This window comes from Mytilus californianus, unplaced genomic scaffold, assembly GCF_021869535.1.
Source record: "Mytilus californianus isolate M0D057914Y unplaced genomic scaffold, xbMytCali1.0.p SCAF_92, whole genome shotgun sequence".
Taxonomy (NCBI): domain Eukaryota; kingdom Metazoa; phylum Mollusca; class Bivalvia; order Mytilida; family Mytilidae; genus Mytilus; species Mytilus californianus.
The window spans coordinates 164,477-186,888 of NW_026262748.1; the positions used below are offsets into that span (position 1 = coordinate 164,477).

Consider the following 22,412-nt stretch of genomic DNA (forward strand, 5'->3'; position numbering starts at 1 on the left):
TTTTACCCGTTATCTTTATCCGCTCAAACAGTAGTTACTCCCGTGCCTTCATCTTGTCTTGAAAAGTAATGTTTGTTCTGTTCTGTTCTTTTAACATTATGCAGGGGCGTTACTTAATAAAGGCATGGACTAAATGTAGTTATTTACATCAATTTATTACATAAAATCAAGAATCTATTATATTTGAGATGAGTATAGAGATAAAAGGTTATTTTAGAAATAAGGAAAAAATATTACTTGTATAAGTTATTTTATACATCTTTGAATAAATTGGACTTTAGAATTTGGCACCAGGTAAAAGCATCATTAGCGTCATGCGAAATCCAGCCTCTTGTTGAAATAAACAAACGTTAGCAGTCAGAATGTATTTGAATTATTACATCAATTTTATATTCTGTAATCGTATCTGTAGTTTTCCTAGACAAATACTCTGCACGTGATAAATCATCTTCCAACTGCTGTCGCATTTTCACACGGTTCTGACTCGTCGCTGATCTTGACAACTCTCTCAGTACATTCTTCTTTTATAACTTTACAATCATCTGGATGACTTGTAATATATATTCCAACTCTATAATAGAACATATTTTTTATCACTTATTCGTCGACAAGATATCAGTAGAACATAAAAACATTTGATGTAAAGGTAACTGTATAAAAGGTAAAAAGCCGTATTTGAATAATTAGGTACCATAAAATGCATACAGTCAAGTGACAATTCAACGACAAAACAGAACACACAAAATGGAAAATAAAACATAATTACTATCATAAACAGTTTTATATAATGCATACGAGATTCAATTTACTTAAGACTGGCAAAGCTCAAAGGTCCCTCACCCCTCGCATTCCAATGATTGACTGCTGCAAATTTGTATTTGTACAAGATGTAGTTGCACAATATGTTTCTAAAAGAGAGAACAGGCACCTGGGGGCAACTAATAATTACCCAGTTTAAATATTATTTTTTATTTCTTTAGCTTAATCGTCTTTTGTTTTAACTTGTTCTCAAGTTCAGTGTTAACGTTAATAGACGTAAACTTTAAATCATGGTATATCTTGAATCAGAAATGCGTCATGATTTTAACACTGTTTCAATATTCAGATGCAGTTCAATAATATGAAAACATTAAGACGTGGTATGATTGCCAATAAGACAACTATCCACCAGAGACCAATTGACGTAAATTATAAGTAAATGTAGGTCGCAGTACGGCCTTCAACAATGGGCAAAACCAATTCTGGTTCGTAAACTATAAAGGACATAGTTTTGTCTTGATTTGTATTTAATTGTTTGTTTGTTTGTTTTGTTTGTTTGTTTTGTTTTGGTTTTTTTTAGGGGGGGGCATAATGTGTTTAGCGCGCACTTACGCTATCGGATCTTACACTTAATTTTTTGTCCATAAAGTTTGTCATGCATGCTAATATTTAAAGCGAATTTAAAGAACATATTATGAATATTTTGTTCAGAATGCAAATCACTTACGAACAACATTGTCCCCTGCGTAGGTCTGCTTCACAATGACAAATTTGACATCCAATTTTCCTCGTTTGCCCAGCAAAAAGGTAACGTCCATTAATATAACAGCCAAACATTCTCCGGTCGGCTAAACAAATTAAGATATATTTACATTACGAAAAATTAGTTTTCAAGCTTAAGATGATAATTACTGGGGATCTAAACATAATTCAACATGAACATCTCCTAAAGGTGATATATCATGGTATAAATTGTTTCTGCATCCCTTGCCCACAGACAAAGAACCTAATTTAGAGGATAAATCAGCTCTCACCAGCAAGTCTTTAAGACTTTTGGGCCTACAGAAAGCCAGTATCGAGTGATCTCACACGATCCGATATTTCTTACAGCTATTTCACCAGCCATATGTCTTTTTTAGAAAGCTTAGAGCTAAAACTTTTAACAGTCACTCCACTGGTACGGAATACACAATATTTTGCAATGTTAATTGCAAGACTACAAATGGTGTGTATCTTTTACAGTATGAATGTAGAAAACACTATGTTGGCAAGTCAGAATAGCCATTTCACAAACGTATGAACGGCCATCGTAGCAACTATGAATGCAAGCCAGACTTTCCTCTCAGTCGACATATGAAATCCTCTAGCCACACGACCCAAACACATCAATTGGAACCATAACTTCAAAATAATTATGGATTCCATTGAGGACTACGCCAGAGCATGGACTAAACGAGAAGACGTTTAAATGGACACATTGTCAGAATGGGTCAAAACAATCAGGTCTCTGATAAAACGTCGAATTCATAAGTTGAAAAAAACTGTGTGTGTGATCGACCAAAGTCCGTTTTCAGAGATAAAGACGCTGTGGAATTTGTCACCCGTGGTAAGGGGTAAAGCTTTCAAAATACAACACCCTGAGACAGATAAATTTCAAATTTGATACGTGATGTTCAGTTTTAACTATTTTAGAAGTCAAAGCTCTAACTGAAGCTTTCTAAAAAAGACGTATGGCTGATGAAATAGCTGTAAGAAATATCGGATCGTGTGAGATCACTCGATACTGGCTTTCTGTAGGCCCAAAAGTCTTAAACACTTGCTGGTGAGAGCTGATTTATCCTCTAAATTAGGTTCTTCGTCTGTGGGCAAGGGATGCGGAAACAAACGATGCCTGACATGCAAGCAAATACTGAATACCCAGACTTTTGACAGTCACTCCACTGGTACGGAATACACAATATTAATGTTCATTGCAAGACTACAAATGGTGTGTATCTTTTACAGTGTAAATGTAGTAAACACTATGTTGGCAAGTCAGAATAGCCATTTCACAAACGTATGAACGGCCATCGTAGCGACTATGAATGCAAGCCAGACCTTCCTCTCAGTCGACATATGAAATCCTCTGGCCACACTAAGGCAGATCTTAATCGACTGACCATTACAATCATAGAATACAAGACTGCTTGGTCTAGGGAGAATAGACTCGCTCGAAAGATTTTGGATAAGAAAATTAAAAACTTTGGCACCAAATGGAATCAATGAAAAGGTGTAGTTCTTATTCGCGCAGTGCTTTTCATTTGGGTTATATTAGATATTAATACGCAGTCTCTTTTGGTAGACAACTCTTAAATTCTAGAATTATACCAGTTTAAATTGCAGGGAGCTATTCATTTGATACGATAAGTACACAGCCACGTTCAATTACTTAATCTTTGTCAAAATGTTTTTTTTTAATCATTATCAAACTGCTATTTATTTGGTATGTGTAAAAACCAGCCTCTATTGTAATTACTTTACCGTCGTCAATTTGAAATTTGAGTATTATACCAGCTCAAAACGATCAGTGCTGTTCATTGGGAATGTATTTCTACGCAATCTGTGTTGTAATATCTTACCTTTCGACAACTGTGAAATTTTAGAAATGTACCTGTTCATATCGCACATTACTATTTTTGTTAGAAGCATATCTATGCAGTCTCTGTTGTTAATACCTAACCGACGTCATTTTTGAAATTTTAGAATTGTACAAGCGTTGTTGTGTTAGGTTTTAATTGTATAAAGTTAGAGAATGTTATAGTTAAATCAGAATAGATTGATAGGATTCATTTTACATCATAATCATACTGATGAAGGATATCTGTTATCCAAAATATTTATAGATAATTACATTTAATGTTTCCCTTTTTTTAATTTGGTGTTCTTTTGTACACTTTTTAGGCGTAGCCTAGTGTTACCTTTCCTCGTCAGTATAATCTAGAGTTGTAACACAGTCCATGATATATTAGGCATGAAGATGGAATTGATTGCAGATTAGCAAAATTATCTGTCGTAAAGGATCGTAAGATGCAGTCACAGAAATAATTATTTTATAAGTACGTCTAAACAAGTGACAAATCAATTCCATCTTCATGCCTTATATATCATGCACTGTGTTACAACTCTAGATTCTACAGACGAGGAAAGGTAACACTGGTCCACCGAAAGCTGAATTTTTAGTTAAATCTAAGTTGCCGAGTAGACTAGAGTGCTGGACACAGTGCAGGTGGTGTTGTCATGATATCCTAATAGCACGAGTTCGAACCCTGGCGAGGGAAGAACAATAATTTGCTTCCTCAAATTTGCAGATTTACCATTGTTGTGCTGATATTTAGAGTAATTATGACTATAATATGTCTTTTCAGCCGTGTATCACCTTCACTGGTGATCCAATGGATGGATCTGTCGTAGAGTTGTCACTTGTTTAGACGTACTTATCAAATAATTATTTCTGTGACTGCATCTCACGATCCTTTACAACAGATAATTTAGCTAATCTGCAATCAATGCCATCTCCATGCCTAATATATCATGTACTGTGTTACAACTTTAGACTCTACTGCCAAGGAAAGGTAACACTAGGCCACCGAAAGCTGAATTTTTAGTTTAGTCTAGGTGGCCGAATGGTCTAGAGCACTGGACACAGTGCAGGCGGTGTTGTCACGACATCCCAAAAGCATGAGTTAGAATCCCGGCGAGGGAAGAACAAAAATTTGCTTTCGCAAAATTGCAGATTTAACATTGTTGTGCTGATATTTAGAGTATATATATTCTGATAAATCTTTTAGTTTTTACTTTTAAATAAAATTTTAAAAAATCAACAATACAAAACCTATAATCTTTTATCTATTGCACTAGTAACTCGAATTTAACTTGAACGGACAAAAACGCATTAACGGCATTTAAAAATGATTAATGAAAATTGAATAAAGATCGACAAAAATTAAAAATTATTTTTAATGCATTTCAATCCATATCAAATCATTTTAATACCAGTCAAATAGTTTCCCTTGCGGTCATTCAAGTTAATTTGCGATGTGGTTAAACTGCGTCAAACTAATTAGCCACGCCCCCGTTAAACGGAATCAAACTGATGTTAAGTCCTTTTAAACTTTAAAGTGTCCGCCTTTTTGTAAGGTAAATCACTCAAGCAGAACAGCATCCTCGTGTATCTATCATTAATCCGCTCCGAGCGTTATCGATTTAAGATATTTTACTGGTGGTTAGTTTTATATATGTTTTCCAATATTTATGTTATACGTAATGTTTTATATGTATATTGGAATGTATAATGTTATACAAGCGGTGAGACTTTTTAATAAAAAAAATAAACATGCTTCACAATTAAGATATACGAATGAACAATAGATATATAATAAATTTTTAAATATTGATGCACGATTTAAAAAGTACAAAGTGTTAATCTGTTAAAAATAAAATAGCTCTTTATATCAAATTATTCGTTTTCAATATTGCTTACTAATATGAAAACTCGTGGCATGTAAGTAAGGTATGGTCTTTTAAATATATCTGCGAAAAAATAAAAACCGGAAAGATAATAAGAAGGTCGTAATTGTGCTCATTACAAACCTAGAAGGGAAAGATGTTTTTTTAATCAATAGACAATAAGTTTTAATAGATGCATATTATATTTTTGGCAAGAAAAAAACATTAACATTTATACCGACATTTAAAATAGCTTGTAATTAAAAACATTTTTTTGTTAAATAATAAAATTGATCTAGATGAGCTTGACATTTGTTGAATTCATTTAGTAAACAGTTTCGTCTTGCTAAAACTTGTAATTAAAGTAACAGCTCAATGAACTTTTAAATCTGTGTAAAATTGTAATACCGGTCACTGGTTAAAAATGTGTGTTATTTGTGTAAAAGCAGCAAACGACAAATGAAATTTGAAGTGGGTTTACGAAGGGATTATCGTTATGTCCGCATGTAAAATAATTCTTGCAAGAAATGAACATTTGACGAACTGGACTGGCTATTAAGCCCTCGCACGGTCGGCCCTGGCCCAAAAGGAATATTTAAAAAAAAAACCTTATTTTTATATTTGCGGCTTTCAAAAACGTTTTTAAGACCAAAAGGTAACTTAAACATTGTAAAGCACGTCGGATAAAATGTTTCTGTCATATAATTGTGTAAGGCATATTTTAGCGGTAATGCATATTTTAGCGGTAATTACTAGATAAAAAAAAATAATTGGCTATTCTAACTTCCCAAGTTTAATCTAGGTGCTCTCGTAGGCCACGTTTAATATTCAAATAAATTTCATTGGTCGGGATTTCATAATGTGTTATATGAAATTATCTTGAAAATAATTGCGGGAAAGGGCTGTTAAAGTCCGAGAAGAAAACTCTTTTTCTTTTTGCGGAAACGTGAACGAAGGAACGTGCTACAAATAAAGACCTGCGATTGTTTGTCAATAACTCAAATTTACAAAATAGTAAAATATAACTAATGATCAATGTCAAAATTATTGGAAGTTTTGTGATCATGACATCACCTATGTTATGTAGTATAATTACTCGAATTTGTCAATTATACCACATCTTCTTATTTGTATATTAATCATGTCAAAATACGAAAATGGAAATGTAGTGAAGTATTGTGTCCATGCATGACGATATCAAAGTCGCGTACATATACGAAGAGAAGATGTGATAAAGACGTAAAAGAGACAGCAACTCAACCACACAACATACCAGAATGTGAACAGTTAGCTCTTGTGTGCATCCTTTCCTTAGGATTTGACTTTAAAAGATATTACTACTTTTGCCTGAACATACCGGAATTGTACTATTTTCTCGGAAAAGTAAGGTATTTATTTCCGGAAGCGTAGACTTTAATTGTGGAAACGTATTCTTTTTCCCGGGTAGTAATGACAAATTTTATATGAGCAGTATATTTGTTTCAATGTCAGTATATAAAGCATTAACTAGTGTTAATGTCTATGGGTGTATTAGTTACAGTTGCATACTAATTGAGAGATCGTCCTTTTTGATGTTCTCTGTGTGGAAATTATTCTTCCTTCAGTTTGCATTTTTACTTTGTTCCTCTAATGAGATCCTCATTTACCCTTACATTATAATAGTTTGTGGACCCGTATGTATTTAGGAAATGGCACTCTCCGTGTATCGTACGTAACAAAAAAAAAACAACTTTCGTATATTTTACGTTTCAGAGTCCTACATGTATGTTGAATTTTACTCAGAACTTAGAAAGTTGATATCAGCGCGGGTTATGCTTAAAGTTAACCTTTTATTCTATTTGTCAGATAACCTACTTGTTTTTATGTAGGATTGCTGTCTGATTGACGAATAGCCGTAATTTTATCTCTATATTTTTATTTTTTTTTAGGGATGCATCCAATTGCACCTTTTCATTTGAAATATATTTCCGTGACGTAACCTCAAAAGATTAGTCACTTCAATAAAAAATAATGTAAGCGAAAATGAAACCTCTTCTCGCATGTTGCACTTTGTGTAATTGTTCTCTTCGACAAAATTAAATATAAAGAAGCCACAATTTTGTTCCTAAATGGATATTGTTTAAAACCCGGGGCCTAAAGCTAGGCAAAGCCTATCTCTTGAAAAAGTTTCTTAAATTCGGCAAATTTTAGAGACCGACCGTGCGAGGGCTCAGTCTGTATAGCCATTCAAGGTCGTTAAAACTTTGATCATCCTTGTAAAGATTTTTTGAAAATACGATGGTTGATGCCTTTTTCGAAACTAAAACATGATCAAATATAATTGGTGGCCTTCTGTTTTCATGTTGTTGTCTCTTTTACATATTCCCCATTTTCATTCTTAATTTTAGATAAAGTAAAAAATTATGATAAACCAATGTATTCTTGTTGTCAGATCAAAATACATTTAACAAGCCAGTGCGATAAAATTCCATTCGTTACTATTACGTAAAATATATATCACGATATCTCAGTAGCATGGGTTCGAATCCCGGCGAGGGAAGAACAAAAAAATTGCGAAAGCAAATTTACAGATCTAACATTGTTGGGTTGATGTTTAGACGAGTTGTATATATATATATATATATATATATATAAGTTCTGTGTCCAAGTGAGAAATAACTACATGTGGTTTGTATATCAGGGGAGAATTGACAACGGGTGGTATGTATACTAAAATGTTTATCGTCTTCCATTATACATGACGTTGTGGATGAAAATTATTGACAAAAGAATAAAGAAAACAGAAAATAACCAGACAAATACATAGAAAAGAAAATGATGAGGTTCTAGAATACATGGAATAAAGAATGATCGGCAAAAGGTATAACGAATAGAAAAAATTGCCTAAAATTATAGAATACAGAAATAATGAATCCCGATTCAGACCCTCACAATCTGACGATGACATTTAGCTTTAGGGCAATTATGGGCAAACGACCAACAACACTGTTTTTTTTTATGAAAGTTCACATACAAGCTAATTTTTACAAAATCAACTTGAATATGTAATAAAAACTATATCTATATCTTCATGTGTTGAATTTTAAAGATAAACGGGTTTGAAGTTTTCGACATTTACTAAAAATTTCGGTTTCTTGAACATTTCTGTCTCCTTAAATTTTGTTTCAAAAGATAAACGTATGCGGATTTCGGTAAAGAGATAAGGAATATCTTCGTTACAAAATTGGGCTCTACATTTGTGTAACAATCCTTATCAAAAATCCTTTTTGTTAAAGAAATAAATTGATTTTAGAAGAAAAAAAACGGCATTTTTGTTGTTTATTTATCTAGTTGAAAAAAGTCGGTTATTTCTTCATAAAAGTTGGAACGAATAATCTTCATCAGAGACATATAGTAATTGTATGGGTGTATAAAGTTTCCGCATTTTTAGCAAAAACCCAGTTCACGTTTCCACATTTTCGTGCATTACTTTTCCGCATTTTTACCTGTATTTCACCTGTAAAAAATGGTAATAATGATATATCGGTATAAGACTTTATTATCAAATATGGTCATCTCCTCCCGACACAGATACCAAAAGAACCACAACTGGGCCGGAATCGTTTCTCCCAGTTCTATCCATGTCACACAATTATATTTATTTTTATGGACGTTTTGCAGAAGATCCAAACAACAACTTACATCAAAATTCGGTCTTTATCAGCAATAGCATCCGTTCGTAAAAATGATCGCGAACGTGCTGAATTCGTATCCGAACAGTTTGTCAAGTATGGTAGAGAATAGAATACGAGGTTGACTTTATAAAGTCAGTTGGCTACAAGTTTACCGCTTTAAACTGTGCTACATGTACTGTATAATAGTATACTGACGCCTAAAATATATATAAACTTTTAGTGCTGAACATTGACTATTAATTGATATATGACCATGTGTGATTTTTATCATTTTAAGTTGATACATTTGTAGTTTCATTTTAGTCATAAAGACTTATCCTGCTCGAAGTCCTACTTCCACCCAACTGGTGAGTAAAAAAGGGGGGGGGGGATACATTAAAGATTTAAATGCGGAAACGTAAATAACCTTTAATAAAATCAATGCAAAAACAATGCGGAAAAGAGTACTATAAAAATGCGGAAACGTAAGAATTTTAATGCGGAAACGTAAAACGCCAAATTGTATTATATGTCTCTGTCTTCATACAGTGTCATGCCAAACGCCATTTTTAAAAAGAGGGGGTCCATGTTCTCGTTTTTAAGCTAATGGTTAAATCTCGAAAAGATGCATTTTTTCCCGATATTTCACAGTTTGACGTCGCGAAAAATATCATTTTACGGAAGCAAATAATCAATTAATGTGTCGATAAAAAGAACGAATTCTACAATATATAAAATTCTGTCAAAAATCATTTCCTGGGTCAATATTATAAAGTTCATCCGAAAAAGTGATAAAACTGATAATAACATACTAATTCAATTTCATGCAATTAGGTTTTAATGCTAAAAGTTTTAGAAGAAAGAGTTAAATGTCTTCTTTAAAATATTTAGATTAATTCTGCGAAAACATCAGAGAGAGACAAAACAAAAATGCATGCAACCAATTGAATAAAATGGAGAATGGAAATAGAAAATGTGTCCGACAACAATCCGACCAGAGAGCAGAAAAGGTATATAAGGCACAACATTTGCACTAAATTGGGTTACCTTGTTTTGTAACCCCCATTGACATAATGGTTACATTGGCTACAATGGTTACACTCATACAAACTATCATAAATCATATTATTCAGAAATTCTTTTTGGGGATCATTAATGTACGTCCAGTGGCATACATATAACATGCATGTCGGAACAGGAAAATTGACATAATTTAAGGTACTATTAGAACCATGTTCACATTATTATACATTAGACATATGTCTCTGATTATACCCAACAATTGTGATGATGACGAATTTCTTAAACTGTTCGAAATAATCTAACCGAAAGATATATCTGTAATTTTACTTTGTCCATAACTTCGACGAACCATATTAAAGCGAGTAATACTTCGACCTGTTTTAAAATCAGATTGGTTTTGAATGTTTCTCTCATATATTCAATATGTATATACATGTATATATTCTTAATTGAGACTATCTATTATTATTATAGTTCCATAACATTCTTCCAAGCCGTATAAACCAATGACTGACAAGTGCGTACATTTTGTGAAATCATATATACTAGTAATGTGTATGTTTCAAATGTCCATATCTATTGACAACGAGTATATACCCTTGGAAAATATGTAAATAGATTTTTATTTTATCAGATCTTTTTTGGGGAATTATTAAGATTTTCATAAATATCAATCTTAACACCAGAAACGTTATTTATAAACAAGCGTATAAGTAATGACTATAGTATATCACTATCGGACACGCAAGACAAAGATGTATATTACACCTGATATTTTCAAAATGGAAAGTTACAAGTTATCGGCCGTGTACACTGATCAATACCCTCAGAGGTCAAGTGATGCACCAACTTTCTTTATGTAATTGTGTAATAAGAGTTTTAAAGTCCGACAGGAAATCGCTTGAATACCTGGACGTGTCACCTCACAATACATCTGGGAACAATTTCTTCAGCCATGCTGGTGATCAGATGAGGGAAGATCCGAATTTATTTAAAGAAGTTTACAAAACCGTTTTACATAGAGAAATTATGAACAAACTAGACTTTCGAAAACATTTCTACACGGAACACTTCTTTATGACTTTGAACTTTGACTTTTTAACTAATTTCCATTAATATGACTTTTTTCAAAAACTTAATAAAAATTAGTTTCAAAACGATTCCTTAGTTTAAAATTTAAAAAAATATGTTATTATTTTAATGTGGCACGCGCTCTTCTTTGTGTAATGTCTAATCACCTTGTTAATTGATCCAATAAACCTTTAAGAAATAACTTCAAACTAAAAAAAAATAATTCTTGTGTTTTCGTAATTAGAAGAGATAAAGAGGTATTGATCTTAAAGTCATATGAAACCTCAAATTAAAAAAAATATGCATATGTTTTTTATAACAAAATGGATAGTTGTCATTATTAAACTTATGTACAAGTGTTATACAAGTGCTCAATATCCATGCTTCTTTGTTGATTGATTTGTTTGACAAACAACATCAGATAATAAAATATCTTGTGGAAAAACTACATTTGACGGTACGTTTTTTTTTTATCATAACACTATCCCATCATGGGCTTGGTCCAGTTAAAGGAGCTTAGTGCGCAAAGGCGGCCTAGGTGGTGTTTAGAAGCTCTCGTTAATTCAGTCTCCTAATTTAAAGGCTCCAAGGCAGCACATTCGTAGAAATACCGCAAAGGACCTCCTTCGTACACTAAGAAGAAAAATGTGCACTAAGGACCTGATGGAATGATACAACTTTCACAAAGGACATGGTATATAGAAATAGACTTTGTAAAAATACATTATTTTAAATTTTATGATCATATCTTTTGTGAGGAGGGGGGGGGGGGGGGGGGGTCGGAGGGGTCCTGATCCCGAAATCCCGGGCTTAAAAACATGAAATCCCGAAGTCCCGAATTTAAAAAAAGTTAAATCCCGACATCCCGAAATTCGAAAAACCTTGACCGTTTAGAATCCACTTTGTATACTGATTAAACATGTAAAATTGAAGATGAGAAACATATTATATTAGACTGTCCTTTATATGCAGATTTACGTGAAAGTTTATTTTATGAAGTTAAAAGAAGTAATGGTGATTTTAATATTTTATCTGATGATGATAAGTTTATACATCTTTTTAAAAGTACTGTTTTTTGGTGTGGTTGACAAGACCTGCTGTAATATTCTAAGTAGAAGAAATTGTTTTTTTATATGCTTGATAGATAGTGATGTTTTTGCCTGAAATATCTTATAAACATGATAAATGCAGTTATATGGTGCTTTTTGTATTTCTGTCTGTTATATTTTTTACTTCTATGTAATATCGTATTTTCTACTCTTATTTTTAGCTCATTTTGCGTCCGTCGTCGTTAGCTTTTACAAAAAATCTTCTCCTCTGAAATCACTGGGCCAAATTTTAGTTATAGAACGGTAATTTTGTTCAACCGAAATACTTTTAATGGGTACACATACTAGATTTACTAAGGATAAGATTATAAGAGTTTTATTTAGGAGCAAGAATATATGGTTTACATTATTTTTTTAAATGCATCAGTGTTATATTAATAACATAATTAAATTTTATAATTATAAAAAATACACATATGGCGGAGAATGACAATAAAAACACAATGACATCCGTAATAAAGGTAACTTTCATAGAAAACAATTTAATATGATTATTCTCTTTTTGAAAATAATATTGATCTCTTGAAGTCTTTCTATATCACTTCTATAATCGGGTTTTGAAGAATATGTTTTACTCTCAAATGTCTTTCAAGGTATAATGATAGTATGTAAACTATAGAGTTGTAAATGTTGAAATGAAATCTCAGAAGCATTTTTTTTCTCAATTTCTATCTCAAAACAGGTTTCTTTAAAAAAAAAAAAAGTTTACTAATGCAATGTCCTTCAAAACAAAATAAAACAAAGGCAAAGTAAACATAAAATTCAGTTTTTAATTTTTCTTTCATCATCTTCAAATTATAACATCCTAAACCGTTAGGTTTATTCAACAAGTATCATTAATTAATCAATTAGTAACGATCAAAAGACGATTGTTATTTGGATATGGTTGATTGAACTTAATGATTGGGAATTTGCAATAAGCCGTTGGTCACGTGCCGAGTGGCACGCGCTGATTAAAAAGTCCTTTTACTTCAAAATTACAATATCTATTGATACCAAACTTTATATTTATGAGTTATATACTTAATATATCCATGTTCTTTGTGATCTTAAAACATCGTTTTTGTGTCCTTAGTGCACTAAGAAGTCCTTTGCGGTATTTCTACACACCGTTTCATTTTAAAGATACTATATAATATGTTTTCGCATTGTTTGCACATTGAACACAAACAAATCTAAAAAAATAAGGAGATGTGGTATAATCTCTCGCCAAGAGACCAAATAACACAGAAATTAACAACTAAGCGTTTTTTGCCTTTTTACTATATACATCTGACGGTAACTTTTAGCTTTAGGGCACTGAATTTAGTGACCAGAGAGATGACATATAACCTTCTGTAGAAAAATCATTTGAAAGGTAAATATTATTAGGGTCATCCGGAAAGCTGATGAAAATACTTTAGATACACAATGTATTTCTTTTTAATTTATGCAATTCAATTTTGATACTACAAGTTTTTAAATCAGTAATATCTTACGATTCAAATTAGCGTTAGGCAAACTATAAGCAATGTGTCAGTATTTCAATTAGTTATAAGTCCTAATGAGTGACATTGGCCTGAACTGAGCTGTGATACTTCTTACTTAGTTTGATTTTTAGATGATCTGTTATAATACTTAAAGTGTTTTTGACATTTGAAATAATAATAATTCGAACTTAACTATTCATTTTCTTACTAGCGTCAACAACTGGTAATTGCCAAATTTGTTGGTAATTCGTATACTAGTAAAATTAGAAGATACGGGGATGTCGTGTGACTCGTGTCTGTGGATTGGATATTAGGAAGTGATAATGAAATGATATCTTCCTGGGCCTATACCATGTTATATACACGTGATTTGCGTTATCGTTATATCCGAGACAGTCCATGAAAAAAGGTACAAAAAGTCTCGTTGAACTTTACAGATTACGATATCAAAGTTCGATAAAATATTTTCAAATAAACAGCTGCGCCATGAGCGCATGATACGCCCGTCGTCTTGTGTGTGAATTGTTATTCAGTAATCGTAAATAGTTTCTGACATACGGCCTGACATGCGAAAACCCCCTTTTTTACAAAAAACACAATATCTCAAAAATAAACTTTTGAATCAAAACCAAAAAGTATACAGATCTTTAGATTAATATAACTAAGAAGTGTGTAAAATTTTAAGCAATAATCATAAATCGTTTTTGAGATACAGCGCGACATGTGGAAAAACCCCTCCCCCTTTTTTAGCAAAATACTCAATATCTCTAAAATAAAATTTTGAATCATCACCAAAAAGTATACAGATCTTAAGATTAACATAACTAAGAAGTGTGTAAAGTTTCAAGCAATAATCATAAATTGTTTTTGAGATACGGCGCGACATGTGAAAAAAAAAACACACACCTGGTTTAGTTACTAAGTCCCGTAACTCAAAAAATTTTAATCTTATTTTCACCAGAAAGTATACAGATCGTTTGACTATCATAAGAAACAACTATGTTAAGTTTCATAAAATTTGGATAAGTCGTTCTGATGTTACGGTGCGACATGTTTACGCCGGACAGACAGACGGACGGACGGACGGACACCGGACATTTGTATACCACAATACGTCCCGTCAAAAATTGACGGGCGTATAAAAACTATTTCTATCAATTTCAACATTCATAAAATTTTGAATTTATGTAGTAATCGTAGATCAGCGGAATATAACGACTGAATTATTCGGGTTACACCACCTCTATATTCTGTTATCTAGTTTTTTTTTGCCTCGCTTCTTATTAACTTAGTTTCCTCATAATTCTCAAATCTGTAAACCCCATTCATATACTTATAAATGGTGGTCCCATTTATAGCCTCATACATGTAAATGATAATTGAAACAACTTGAAACAAAAAACACACAAATATTAGTGTATGCATGGGCTTTTAGAGAAATATAAGTCCCCGAATCTGTTAAAATGTAGATCTTAATAAGAATATAATAGCAGTTTATCTATGATTTTACATTTATTTTTAATAAAATGTCAATTCATTCTTTTCTGGATTTAAAGGGGGAGGCGGGTTGTGAAGAGAAGGATGGGCGGAGTTTTTTTTTTTTTTTTTTTTTTTTTTACAAATTGTTTATTTCCTTTGAATATTAGGGACGAAAAAATACATTTCGTTAAAAAAATCTTGTTTCATTGTATTAAAAATAAATAGATTAATTTGTTGCTGAATAATTTCACAAAAAAAGACAATTCGAAAAAAAAATATGAATATGTTTAACCTCGCCGCATTTTTGCGCCTGTCACAATTCAGGAGCCTCTGGCCTTTGTTAGTCTTGTATACTTTTAATTTTAGTTTCTTTTATATATTTCGGGGTTGAGTATGACGTCAATAATCCCCATATTCATTCCCAATTTCATTTACAAGAAAATTAAATGTGAGTACTATATTTTGGTATGAAGACATGTTCCATATATTAATACAGCATCAACATTCTTAAAACTAATGTTTAGGCACTTGCTGATTTTCTTTGATTTTGCCGAAAATCGGTGACCCGTAAGACACGTGTCAAAGAACATATCTGATAACACTATTATCTTGAAAAAATGAAAAAATAATTATTTTGCATGAGAAAATAACCCTTTAGATATGTTTGCCATAAAAATACATTGGGACTTATTATTGTTTTTTTTTTTAATTCAACATCTATAGTTGAAAATCTTAGGTGTACATCGGTTAATTGAATAATAGAATATAGAAATTGTTTTATTTATTTTTTTTCAATAAAAAAAAATGTTCCCCCTTTCGAGATTTGTCATTACATAAGTGTGTGCTAAAGTTTGGAGACCGAGGACTAACAGACTACAAACAGCAAAAAGTGGATAAACATTTGATATGCATGAAAGAACGTTGGACACACAATACTGATTTCACTGAAAAATTTCAACGAGCACATGATACCCTATGAATTTATTTACATACTTGAACTCTTCTAAGGAATATAATTCTGGACAAAAACGAATTCAGTATATGTTAAATGGATAAACAAACAACAACACTCATTGATGGATACACTTGCGGCTTAATTCATTTTTAAAGCACAATTTGAATGATTGATTAATGGTTGTTTAACGTCCAGTGGCAAACATTTCATACATGTTCAAGGCGAGAAGTCGTTTCAGAAATAGATTATGAATTATAAGGTATTCCAAAATGTTAAAATGTTATCATCGTTTAGCAAAAGGAAATTTTCTTAGCTATTAGAATTGGTACGTCAATATTTTCTTACAAACTTATATCTTTTGCTTTAAAATTAACACATATAAGGTTCTGATCTTATTAAAACAATGTCACTTAAGTCTCGAGAATTATTCGTGTATTTGGGCTTTTGAACTCCGCTGCATTTGTTTGCATCTGCCCTAACCTGCTGTTTAGTGGTTGTTGTTTGATTATGTATTTCAAAAGTCGAATATATAGACCGTTAGTTTTTCCGTTTGAATGGTTCTACACTGGTCATTTTGGGGCACCGTATAGCTTGCTGTTCGGTGTTAGCCAAGACTTTGTGTTGAAGGCAGATGAGTAAAATTGTATAGTTTTACACGTATGAATTTAGTAATGACTAGCATGGCACTATCAGACTCAAGACAAACAGTGTTCATGTATATTTGGTATCCGGTATACGAGTACGGGGCGCATTTAAAACTGTTTAAGCTAAACGAAATTTTAATTTTCCATGCGAATTAGACAAAAAAGAAGATATGTTTTAATGTGAATTTTTAAAAGTTCGGGACGGAATTGGTTCAATTAAATTTGCTTAACGTACCGTGGCAAATATTATTGCATATTCTCGACGAAATTACATTTTTGATCAGACGATACCTTCATAGAGATTAATGTTTGCGTACAATATCCATTGGCATTCATCAAACATGCTCATTTTGGTCCCTTTATTGGCTATTAAATAACTACCAGCTTTCTCGTTTTATTTCAAGCAAAATAATATTTTTTTTTTATCACAGTCACTTTTTTTTTTTATCTCAAGAGCTGCTGCGTGTTTACAAATAAAAAAAAGAACTAATTATAATTTTCGATGCATTTTGAAAATCTGGCATCATTAACTATAAAAAACTTAGTTTACACATGTATTTGTCATTATTTAATTTTAATGTGAATATTTGTAAGAGGTACATTTTTACTTTTCTGACTAAAATCGATAACGCTCGGAACGGTTAAACGATAGATACACGAGGATGCTGTACCGCTTGAGTGATTTACCTTACAAAAAGGCGGACACTTTAAATTTAAAAGGACTTAACATCAGTTTGATTCCGTTTAACGGGGGCGTGGCTAATTAGTTTGACGCAGTTTAACCACATCTCAAATTAACTTGAATGACCGCAAGGGAAACTATTTGACTGGTATTAAAATGATTTGATATGGATTGAAATGCATTAAAATTAATTTTTAATTTTTGTCAATCTTTATTTAATTATCATTAATCTTTTTTAAATGCCGTTAATGCGTTTTTGTCCGTTCAAGCTAAATTCGAGTTACTAGTGTTGGTAGTAGCATTTTAATGCCTATCCGCTAGAATATCTATGGACACATATGAATATGTAAAGATGTTAATATCAGTGAAAATACACCTACTTCATGTAATTGCAGTAATTCCGAATACATTTATGGACCCATTTCCCATGTTATAACAGGAGATCTTAACATCGTTCAAGACCGAGAGTTAAAATCATTCCTCAGTAAAGGACCTAAATATCGTCCCCCGTCAATTATTAATTGGAATGAGTGTCGTAATATCATCCACGACTCACTCCATACTTACTGTTTGAAATGGATAAAACGGGAAAAAGCTGACAAAAAATCTTTGGACTCTTTTTTTAAATCAGTAATGAACATTGTTGATATACGTATTCAACATTTTAATGAACATTTTACTCTTAACAATAACCACAATAAACCTATTTCTCGTATCAAACATAAACTAAAAGAACTAGCCAAGGAATTTGTTTTTGTCCCGGCCGATAAAGCTGCTAATAATATTATTATTGTTTGACGTAAATTTTACATTGAGGTTCTGAAAAAAGAAATCACCAATTCACCAACATTCCAACTGACTCCATTTTCAGAAAACGACATCTGTAACAAACATAAACTTTTAGCTACCGCTTTACAAGCAGAACCAAATACAATGAAAGTCCTAACTATGTATTGGCTTCCGAAGCTACACAAAACACCTTACAAATATAGATTCATTTCGTCTTCAAGCCATTGTTCCACTACTAAATTGTCTATTCTTCTTACCAGTACACTTGGTACAATCAAAAACCTGATAATAAATTGTTCAAATAAGGCCTTCGAAAATAGTGGAATTAATTACTTTTGGAGTGTCAAGAACTCGTTGGAAGTACTTGATAAATTGCATGCATATATTGGTGATTTTGAATCTGTTCAAAGTTTTGATTTTTCTACCCTATATACCACATTGCCTCACATTCTCATTAAGAAAAAATTCACACACCTAATTAAATGGACATTTAAAAAGTCAGAATGTGAATATATATGTTCAAACTCTTTTAGGTCATTTTTTAGTAGCAATAAACAAAAAAACTATGTCAATTGGACATGCTTTGATACTATATATGCCCTTGAATTTTTACTAGATAACATTTTTGTTCGCTTTGGAGATTCCGTATATCGTCAGGTTATCGGAATTCCAATGGGGACTAACTGTGCACCACTTATTGCGGACCTTTTTTTGTATTGCTATGAGTTACAATTTATGACAAAAATCAGTAAAGACCCATCGAAACAACATCTGATACACAAATTTAATAATACTTTTAGATATTTGGATGATATTTTGGCTCTCAATAATGACGACTTCAGTATGTATACTAAAGAAATTTATCCTGTTGAACTTACTTTAAATAAAGCTAATACTAACAATGACCACTGCCTTTTCCTCGATCTTGATATCTATATCATTGACGGAAAGCTTAATACTAAAATATATGATAAAAGAGATGATTTTTCATTTCCTATCGTTAATTATCCATTTTTAGATGGTGACATTCCCTTGTCACCATCTTACGGTGTTTATATATCTCAACTTGTACGATTCGCTCGTGTATGTAACAATGTTTTAGATTTTAACGAGAGAAATTTATGTATTACTGAAAAATTATTACACCAGGGTTTTCGATATCACAAACTAGTCAAAACATTTACTAAATTTTATCATCGGTATAAGGACATCATTCGTAAATATAGCTCAACATGCAGACTTCTTATACGTTCAGGTATTTCACATCCAATTTTTTATGGAAATATTCTTTATAAAGCACAAAAATGTCAGTATTCACCTCTGAAACTAACAAATCCTTTAAATAGACTTATTAAGAAGGGATATAGTTACGATACTGTTGTCAGGTCATTAAAGATTGCATATTTTGGCGTTAATATTGATTCACTTATAGGGTCTTTGCATCGGCACTAAACACATTTATTTAAAAACCAGTTGTTGGCATGACACGGGTTATGTTCTTCTCATATATGTTATGATGGTATGATACTAAACCCCTAACGGGAAGGATTGTGCCTGATATTCATATGATGAAGACATAATCTTTCAATCAGTTTAATTGAAGTCTAGAGCTGGCATGTCAGTTAACTGCTAGTAGTCTGTTGTTATTTATGTATTATTGTCATTTTGTTTATTTTCTTTGGTTACATCTTCTGACATCAGACTCGGACTTCTCTTGAACTGAATTTTAATGTGCGTATTGTTATGCGTTTACTTTTCTACATTGGTTAGAGGTATAGGGGGAGGGTTGAGATCTCATAAACATGTTTAACCCCGCCGCATTTTTGCGCCTGTCCCAAGTCAGGAGCCTCTAGCCTTTGTTAGTCTTGTATTATTTTTAATTTTAGTTTCTTGTGTACAATTTGGAGTTTAGTATGGCGTTCATTATCACTGAACTAGTATATATATTTGTTTGGGGGCCAGCTGAAGGACGCCTCCGGGTGCGGGAATTTCTCGCTGCATTGAAGACTTGTTGGTGGCCTTCTGCTGTTGTCTGTTCTGTGGTCGGGTTGTTGTCTCTTTGACACATTCCCCATTTCCATTCTCAATTTTATTCAAATTTATCATAGCTTTAGTTTTACTGTGAAATTTTATAATGTTTTCAAAATATGTAAAGTTTCTCGAATATTGACATTTAAAAATACATACATTGAATAAGATAAACTCATACTTACTAACAGTGTTACGAATGCAACCTGCCTCACAGTAATATATGGTTACAATATACACCAAACAGGCCAGTTTTACAATATTTCCCATAACGATATTTCGAGTAATTTATAAACCGTTAGGACTTAACTTTTTAACTTTACTCTAGAGTGTTTTCTAACTTGATCAAGTACTTTAACATACCACTTAATTATATGTCGTAACACTGAAAACGTTTGAAATACGTTTGACGGATGTAATTATAAAAATAAATTAATACATATAACACCATTTGTCTGTCTTTATATCTACTCGCGTTTCATTTTAAACTCGCCCTTCACGCTCATTTTATTTCTGCGGATTTTTGTCAATGTATTTTTTATAGGTGCTGATTCTTTGAAAATATGGTTTCATCAGTCTTGCTTTCAACTTCACTCAATTTTGTACAATAATGAAAATCAGCAGAGAGTTGCAACCCGGAAGTACGGCTAGATTGGATTAACCTGAATATTTCAAAACTTTTAAAGTCTTTTTTCCTAAATGCTTTGTACTTGTATATCATTCAAACCAACATTAGAATGTATGTAATCACAAGTATAAAAATTAAGATTATCATCATGATCATGTTTATAATATATTCAACATCAACTGTAGTCATTTATTTTATTCGAGTATTTAGCTATAGAGTCTGAAAATAGAGTGGTTTTCAATTTATCTGAAATTATTCTCAATAAGGCAAGGAATCGACCATCTCTTTTACAGTGGATTTTTTTCTCTAATAGAAAACTGTAAATAAAGCACGTATGCGTCAACTGACAAGTCACCATGCAGATTATTTAGTTTGTAAGGCACTTTTGACTAAAAGTTAAACGTGACACATCCGCGTCTTAAACTGTATGTCGAAAATAAAAAGGAATCTCGAGCTGTCTAAATTATCAATCTCAAAATAAAAGTTTGTCAAACAATGCCTCGCATAGACAAAAAAAGAACTTACTGTAATTTTTTACAGTCTCCTCCTAATATAATTCTATGCATTACATTGATTTTTCATCGTAATTCACCTTGTTTGCCTTGGATTTACGATTCTTTTTTTGACGGAATGTTCAAACGAAAATTGTAGTGTTGAACCATCTCGTCAATTTCGGCAGATTCATCTGTATTGATTATAAATGATATATGGGACTCCGAAAAAATAAACGCGTCCTGAACATGAATGAAATATTTGCCCCTTCACGTTAAGCTACCAACAAACAACCAATCAACTGGCATAATATACTTACAGTCTGTTAGTATACTATTCTCAAATACATTCTCATACTTTTCATAAGTCCAAATAGCCTTTCTAGACGTGATACTTATTTGGACTAACTTTTCATTATAAAGTACACATATAATCAGTCATGTCAGTGTTGTATCATAGTTTTGTTATACAAACCATCCTGAAATATGGAAACTACAAACTGTAGTGACGGTTCAATATTATGAATACGAACAGAATATCCTGGCACTCTTAATTAATAAGGACAATATTTTGTAGTCATCATGGTCATTGTGCACAAATATTGCAGTTATTTGCTTAATACAATCCATCCTGAGGTAACAAATTTACTGATTTATGATACGGCTATAACATTTCATAATAAAATGCAAATGATCATGAATATGGTCAGTCATTAAACGATTTACAGATGATAACACCTCACACATACTTTTTATTGTAAATAAAATTGAGAATGGAAATGGGGAATGTGTCAAAGAGACAACAACCCGACCACAGAACAGACAACAGCAGAAGGCCACCAACAGGTCTTCAATGCAGCGAGAAATTCCCGCACCCGGAGGCGTCCTTCAGCTGGCCCCTAAACAAATATATATACTAGTTCAGTGATAATGAACGTCATACTAAACTCCAAATTGTACACAAGAAACTAAAATTAAAAATAATACAAGACAAACAAAGGCTAGAGGCTCCTGACTTGGGACAGGCGCAAAAATGCGGCGGGGTTAAACATGTTTATGAGATCTCAACCCTCCCCCTATACCTCTAGCCAATGTAGAAAAGTAAACGCATAACAATACGCACATTAAAATTCAGTTCAAGAGAAGT

General features: G+C 32.3%; 1 long non-coding RNA gene across 1 annotated transcript; it reads right to left on the bottom strand.

Annotated features, from left to right (window-relative positions):
• Positions 1-134: 134 nt before the first annotated feature.
• On the bottom strand, positions 135-20,463 carry LOC127717242 (uncharacterized). The gene is made up of 3 exons (XR_007989157.1): positions 20,332-20,463; positions 1,487-1,607; positions 135-571 (listed from the first exon to the last, which is right to left on the bottom strand). It is a non-coding gene; the product is annotated as an uncharacterized LOC127717242 (long non-coding RNA).
• Between the last annotated feature and the right edge of the window lie 1,949 nt (positions 20,464-22,412).